This window comes from Cervus elaphus, chromosome 20 (genome assembly GCF_910594005.1).
Source record: "Cervus elaphus chromosome 20, mCerEla1.1, whole genome shotgun sequence".
Taxonomy (NCBI): domain Eukaryota; kingdom Metazoa; phylum Chordata; class Mammalia; order Artiodactyla; family Cervidae; genus Cervus; species Cervus elaphus.
This window is the reverse complement of record NC_057834.1, coordinates 46,653,663-46,660,956: the sequence shown is the minus strand read 5'-3', so window position 1 is coordinate 46,660,956 and position 7,294 is coordinate 46,653,663. Positions and strand designations below refer to the sequence as shown.

Sequence of the window (7,294 nt, the reverse complement as noted above, 5' to 3'; positions counted from 1 at the left end):
TTACAATTTTGAGGCTTTACACACATCATCTCTTAGCTATATGTTGAGTGCTTAATTTGCAGACAAGAAAGAGTATGTATACTGTTCCAGTGTATAAATTTGTTAAAAATGCAAATTCATCTAAACTGGCAATGGTTGCTTGGGGCTAACAGTTGAGGGCATGATGCACTGCAAAGGGGGACAAGGAAAGTTGTGGCCAATGGAAACACCCTGCATCTTGATTCTGGCTGTGGTTTCCATATTGTATACATTTATCAAAATGCATTTAGTTGTATATTTTTAAATGGTGCAGTCAAGAGGACTCATATAAAACTCTACCACATTTCTCCATACCAGCAGTATTAGGAAATAAAATTCAATAAAACATAATAGAGAGAAACATCCATGATCATTTAATGCTTAAGAATACAGATACTGACGACTCCTGAAAACTATTGCTCAGAGAAATTAAAGAAGACCTAAATAAACAGAAATATACATTATATTCATAGATTGGAAGACAATATTTTTAGAATGTTAAATCCTTGTTCTTCTGAATAGTATTGCAGCTGGCATTTGGGGGGAGGTATAGTTTTGCAGGCATATTATAACATGTAAGTGGAAATCAAAGTATGTCAATTAGCCAAGATGCAGAGTTAAGTTTGAGGATTTACTCTACTAGATTTCAAAACAAGTTAGCCAGGAAGGAGAATTAAGTTGGAGGATTTACTCTACTAGATTTCAAAACTCAGGTTAAAACTACAGTAAGTAAGAGACTATACTGGTGTAAGTAAACAGAACACAAATGAATGAAAGAGGAAAGAGTAGAAAAGTTACCCACACCCATATTCGGTTTTTTAATAAAGTCATCAATATGCATCACGGGGTAATGATAGACTTTTCTGAAAAATATCTGTTGTGAAAAACAGTATCAAGTGAGAAATTATTAATACATTGGGGAAGTTTTCGGTAGAAATGCAGTATAGGGGAAGGAAACAGCTAGTTGGAAGAATCTGACACAAGAGTGAACTGGAAAATGTGGGCTGGGGTTTCGGAGTAGAAGGGACGCTACCCGGGTGTGGCTCCAGCACTTACAGCAAGGTGGTCTTGGCCCGTTAGAGACCCTCTCTGTGCCTCAGTTTCTTCAACTGCAAAGCATCAGAGAGTTATGTTTTTGGCACCAGTCAATTTTGAACAGTAGAAGCACCATAAATGAAATAATCATCCCCTCGGATCATGAGGGAGGTCAATGAAATCAGTGGGTAAAACTAAGTGCACACCTGAGTACCTTTAACAAATAGATTCCAGGTCCCGCCTCAACTCACTGAACCACAGTTGCTTCAGGAGAGGACTGTGCACTTGTCTGGGTGCTAGCTCAGATTAGTGATTCTTACAATGATCAGCTTGGGGACAGAACACAGTGATCTGTATAACTTTTACCCAAACACAGAAGTAGGACAGAGCAGAAGCACAGGGGTGTTTCCAATCCAGTGACTAAAGCAGAGGACTGTTGAAAGACTCTAGAGTTGAAGGACTAGGCCCATCTGACCCCATTTTACTCTTGTCCAGTTTACAGCAGAGACACAAGTCCTTGGGGACACATGCCTGTGGCAGCTGACCATCCACCTTGAGGAAAGTGAGAGGCCTAATTTTTAATTCAGTCTGGTTTTGAGTGAAAGCTAAATTCACCCTTGTTTGCTCATTGATGGGACCAATCTTCTCCAAGCTGCCACTTTCTAAAAAATAAATTGCATTGCTATAAATGTACTCTTCAACAAAGATGTTTGTTAGCAAATTTTATGAATACCCAAGCCACCTAACAAGAAGCCAAAAAGTTAGCAAGAGCGTTCAATTTCAGGAAAGTTCAGCCCGATAGAGCACAGTCACTGACAGAAAAGATTCTTGAGTTGAAGGGAAGTGATCCCTTTCTGTCCTGGGACATCCTGCTAACTTCAGTGGGCTGGGAAAGCAGCTGCCCATTCTAACAGACGGGATTCTCAGGTGACGCTAGTGGTGAAGAACCCACCTGCTAATGTAGGACACGGAAGAGACATGGTTTTTTGTTTTTCTTTTTATTGTCAAATCAAAGGCAAGTTTAAATTTAATGACTTTGGTATTAACTATACACATGCTAGTAAGTGCTAGGACGTAAAATCTTCTGATTCAGTTGTGACTCCAGACAGGATCCAGAGAGGAGTTCTAAAAATCTCTTCTCTGAGTTTTATGGAGACTTTCTTTACCCTCTTGTGTTAGCCTCTTAAGGCACTGCATCAGCCTTAAAAGGGCAATGGAAAGGGTGAAGGAGACATGGTATTGATCCCTGGTCAGGAAGATTCCCTGGAGGAAGAAATGGCAAGCCACTCCAGTGTTCTTGCCTGGGAAGTTCCATGAGCAGAGGAGGCTGGAGGGCTACAGTCCATGGGATCACAAAGAGTCGGACACGGCTGAAGCAACTTAGCACACACACAATCTGACAGACGGGCTGCTCTTGCCTCCAGATGGTGTCTGGTGTCCTGAAACATGTCAGCGCTCAGGGAGCCTTTAGAAGGGCCCAGCCATCACTTCTGCTGTTGCTCAGTGCATAGAAATGGTTCAGTTGAAAAAAGGTAGGGCTCTAGGAATAAAGTCAGGTCACAGAGAAAAAGAGGAGTATGAAATGGGACAAAGGAAGGATAAAAACAATAGAATTCTCCTACCTACAAAATACAAAGCAATAGCTTACTTGCCTTGATAAAATGTTTTTTTTTTTTTATTTTAACTTTGGTTGAATAAATTTTTTAATGTACTTCTTCTACAATGATGTCACCTTCAATGATTATGATAAAGGAAAGTATCATAATATGTGTGAAATGCCTGGCACGGTATCAGTCAATGAACTGTACCGGTTATGCACTTCTGTTAGGGTGGCAAAATTCATCCCAGTTTGACCTCAAGTCAGATACCCTCTGTGAGCTTTTTTGGTTTCATCCTATTTATAATGAAGAAATTTGACACATTTTTCTTTCCCCCACAGAATGTCAGGCCCCACAGCAGCCGGAAAGTAGATTCCCTTAAAGCCTTGGCTGAACCTCACACAGCAATTATCCCTAAACATTGTAGTTGGAGGATTGTTTGGGGGTGTGGGGAAGATAAGCTTTCATAAATAGTTGTTCCAGGTTTGTATCTTTTACCTTAACATGAACAAATGCTCAGTGGCCTGTTGTCACACACATTTCACCCTCCATCCAGGTTATACCAACAGCTAAACTGAAGAGACGGATTATATAGGGGTTCCCCAAGTCTCAGACTCACAAGACCCAGGTCGGAAGAGATGCTAGGGGAATGAGCAGTTGGTTCAGACCACACTGTCCCAGGGCTGCCTGTCTCTCTTTCCTCAAACTCAGCTTCTATGTCACTGAACACAATGCTTATGTTCACTTTGGATCATCATGATCCCTGACCTATGACCTTGAACTCAACCATGCTCTGTATCTGGAACACAACCACAGGTCAATGGCAGGAGGAAAACTCAAAGAGATGGTCAAAGTGTGTGCCACAAACACTGCTCTGGAGCCCTGGTCTGTTCAATATGTGGGTGAACTGAATGAACACAGAACGATAGCACGAGGCTGTCAGATCTTCCTAAACAGACAGGCACCACCATGTATTCAGTGGCTCAGGGGTAAAGAATCAGCCGGCAATGTAGGAGACACAGGAGATGCGGGATCAATCCTCTGCCAGGAAGATCCCCTGGAAGAGGGCAGGGCAACCCACTCCAGGATTCTTGCAAGGAGAATCCCCATAGACAGAGGAGCCTGACGGGCTAGTGTCCTGGGATCGCAAAGAGTCAGACAAGAATGAAGTGATGGCACAAGCACACCACGTTTTCTAGGATATACACATAAACTCTTCTAGTCACTTTGACAGCTGGGAAAGAGCTCTTGTGAGGCTACAGTGACATACATAAGTGAAAGTATGAAATGCAGTGTTTAGTAATATTAAAAAAAACACAAATAGAACAACCCAGACCCAGAGGAAGAATTTAGAAAGTAGGGATATCAGACTTAAGTTTATTCTGAATACAACACGCTGCCCAGCAAAGAGAAGAAAATGACATAACAATAGGATGCAGCAAAAGCACTGAGATGGGACAGAAAATATATTTAAAAATTATTTATTCACTTAGTATTGTACTTTGATTTGTATCCTACAGTTTTTAGGACACAGACTAAACTGGAGAAGACCCAGAGAAGAAGTTCATCACAGTCCACAAGTTTCATGTCCTTCACTTGTGGAAAAGCCTTAAGATCGGTTTAGAGAGAAGATGAGGTGATATGGTTTGTCCAGTAGTCATGTATGCACGTGAGAGTTGGACTATAAAGAAAGCGAGTGGTGAAGAATTGATGCTTTTGAAATGTGGTGTTGGAGAAGATTCTTGAGAGTCCCTTGGACTCCATGGAGATCAAACCAGTCCATCCTAAAGGAAATCAATCATGAATATTCACTAGAAGGACTGATGGCAGAGGCTGAAACTCCAATATTTTGGCCACCTGATGCAAAGAACTGACTCACTGGAAAAGACCCTGATGCTGGGAAAGATTGAAAGTGGGAGAAGAAGGGGACGACAGAGGATGAGATGGTTGGATGGCATCACCGACACAGTGGATGTGAATTTGAGTGAATTCCAGGAGTTGGTGATGGACAGGGAGGCCTGGTGTGCTGCAGTCCATGGGGTTACAAAGAGTCGGACAAGATTGAGTGACTGAAATGAACTGAACTGAACTTTATGACAGCCCGACAGAAATTAAGACCTGCTGGCAAAGTATTTTTACCATGAATATTTTTATACACAGATGAATGAACAATGGGAACTCAGCTGAGATAGTTTTTGGAAGGAGATAGGTCAGTGGTATCGGAACGTATGTAGACAACCCAAGAGTGGCTGCTGAGGGACTGGGTGCTATCAGTGGTGATGTCCACAAACGGTCATGGCCTAGGCACCTGGAAGGCAGGGGCCCCCAAGATTCCATGAACCCCTCCCCCTTCTAGTTCTGTTATGGCAACTCCAGATGGTTACCTAGCATGCTGGGTCCCTCTACTTCACTCCTGTCTTAGTCTGAGCCCCACACAGCACCTATGGCTCTGAGCTCTGGCATCTTCAACTTCTCTTTGTGGTTGAGAACCCTCTAGTTGTTCCCAACAGTAAGTCAGGAATTCCGTTTTTGTCATCCCTCAGTGCTGATTAAACCAATGTGATTTTGCTTATTTGAATCCCCCATATATTAGGTATCTCCTCCCCAGCCCTGGCTTCTACCTCTTCTACCACATGTCACCATGGCAGTATGTCTTCCCTCTTTATCGGATCTGAGGGCAGAACGTACCCTCATGGAAATCAACCAGGAGCTTCAGTTGCAGCTAGAAAAGTACAAGCAGGACTTCAGAGACCTCACAGAGAAATTCCTCGTATCCCAAGCTACTGCTTACTCCCTGGCCAATCATCTGCAGAAATACAGTAAGTCCTCGGGGTCATGGTCACCAAAGCAATGAATGATCACTGTCTTCCCTCGAAGAAACTAAGCCTCCAACATTGGTCTCCTTTTCCCTTAGTCATTTTGAATTCCATTCTGACCACAGTGCAGGAAAGGTAGTAGTGTGGCTCTTTTGTCTTCAGTTCCTGAGGTTGGGGAAACTGAGGCACAAGGAGTGAGGCACTTTTCCAAGTTTTTAGTGATGTGTAGGGTGAGATTCGAGTTAAAATTCCAGACAGTGATTCCTGGTGCCAGCACAGGAGTGCCCATGTCTCTCAGGCACATACTAAGCTGCATTGATTGGAATCTTTTCTGTTCTGTATCTGATCCTGCATGCCTCTTGGCTAAACCTCTGAGACTAATGAACTCCGTCAGTTAGAGGTTCCCTGAGGTTTCATTGACAAAGCCCTGTGCTATTTGCACTGGGGTAACGTGTGGTTACACACTGTGAGAAGCAGGGGATATGATTTAAAGGAGCTTAAGGATGAATCTGCTTCTCACTGAAACCGTGGTCTCTGTGACGCCGTCATGACAGGGCCTCCCTGGTGAGAAGGAATCCATGCTTTCTGAGGTGCAGGTTCTCCTTCTTGAGTCCAAGAAAGCCATGTGACTCTGTGGCAAGAATGAAGGTGTTTCTGGTGAAATCAGACAATCTGCACTTTCCCCTCTCTCCCCACTTGAGCTGGTGAAACTTTGGTGATACAGGTTGACCAGGAGTCCGGGGGACCCTGAGTCTATGCTATAAGCTGTGTGATCAACATGAAGATGATAGTAAGTTGGGGGAGATCACCAGCCCTAGTAAAAACTCAGGCTGAGTGTGAGTTGGCCCTTTGCACCCACATCAGCCTGGCAATTGGAATCATTTTTTCCTGTTCAGTAAGAGGGGCCTGGAGTAAGGAAAGAAGTCATGACCAGGGTACATGCACAACAAGGGGATGAGCGGAATCTTGACAACTTGTGTCTGTGTCACTTTCCTATAGTCATTTTCAATGAAGCGATGAGGGAGTCAATGAAAAATGACTGACACAGAGAGACGTAAGAGGTAAAGCCTCCTGTTTAAGAAAGTGAAATGATGAGCTTTGGGGAAAGGACAAACTAAGTTTTATTTACCCCACTCCTTATGATAGTCACAAAATTCTAAGAAAGACATTGTGAGGCTGGTGAAGAAGAAATGTCTCACCAGGACCCTGGTGTGGAGGTCAGGGTCACCTTTCACACCTCAGCACAGTGTGAAAGACGTGGACTCTGGGCCAGGCTTCCTGGGCTCACATCCCTGGTGGGAACCTTTCTGTGTCTCGCTTTCCTCCTCTGTCCATGTGGTGCTCTAATAGGAACTCTTGTTTGAGTTGTAGTGAATACTGAGTAAATCTGACAAAGCTCTGACAACAGTGCCTGGCTCAGTGTAAATACACTTAGTTCATACTTCCACTGTTCCTAATGACACAGGCTTTCTCAGGGTTTGGGCCTATCTCTTTCAGGTCCTTATGGTTTCATGTATTCTATTTCACACCAGTGTGTCCAGGTGAGTTGTATACTTGAGACACTTCTTCGTTACTGAGATCCCAGCATGAGGGAACCAGCAGCTCTGTAGTACTGGGAGGCTTACTGACCCCACAGGACTCGCCACCCAGGCCCCCGCTCAGTGTCTCACCTAAGAGGCTGCAGGTCCTGGTTCAGTGGCCCAGGATTCAGGGTCAGTCTCAGGGGATGTGAATTCTAACTTTGCCAAAAGGTAGTTCATCTTGTCAAGTTGTGTTCTGTGCCTAGGAACTTCTCTTTCCTCAGCTCTAAAATGGGGAGTCACCTCG

General features: G+C 43.8%; 1 non-coding gene across 1 annotated transcript; it reads right to left on the bottom strand.

Moving 5' to 3' along the window:
• Positions 1-2,144: 2,144 nt before the first annotated feature.
• LOC122678599 lies at positions 2,145-2,267 on the bottom strand. Its single transcript, XR_006336251.1, has one exon. It is a non-coding gene; the product is annotated as a small nucleolar RNA SNORA26 (small nucleolar RNA).
• Between the last annotated feature and the right edge of the window lie 5,027 nt (positions 2,268-7,294).